Here is a 370-nt window from a genome sequence, read left to right on the forward strand (position 1 = left end):
ATTCCTGAGGCCGGGGCGGGGCGCAGTGGGGTGAGGTGAGGTGGAGAGACGGGCCCCTCTCGGAGCCAAGGGCTGGGGTACCGTCTCCCCGCCCCCCCAGCTCTGTGCTGGGTGTGACCTTGGGAAAGTCCAGTTGCTTCCCTCGAGGAGCCCGCTTCCTCGTTCCGGGGGTTGGACTAGATCCGCTCTGAAGTCTGTTCCTCGCCGGGACCTCCCCACCCTTACCGTAGGGACAAGAAACCGAAGACACGCCTGTGGGAAAGCCGCCGCCATTAAATGCAAACTCGCCGGGGGAGGCCCTCGGGGAATGAAACGCGGGGCACCCAGCGGTGGGGCCGGCGCCGGAAGCGGCTCCCAAGCAGCGCCCAGA

At 67.3% G+C, this 370-nt stretch overlaps 1 protein-coding gene across 1 annotated transcript in view; it reads right to left on the minus strand.

Annotated features, from left to right (window-relative positions):
- TEF (thyrotrophic embryonic factor) overlaps positions 1-370 on the minus strand; it is a 26,100-nt gene that overhangs the window by 15,341 nt on the left and 10,389 nt on the right. The gene's annotated exons all lie outside the window — the stretch shown is intronic.

Source organism: Myotis davidii, unplaced genomic scaffold, assembly GCF_000327345.1.
Source record: "Myotis davidii unplaced genomic scaffold, ASM32734v1 scaffold428, whole genome shotgun sequence".
Lineage (NCBI taxonomy): Eukaryota > Metazoa > Chordata > Mammalia > Chiroptera > Vespertilionidae > Myotis > Myotis davidii.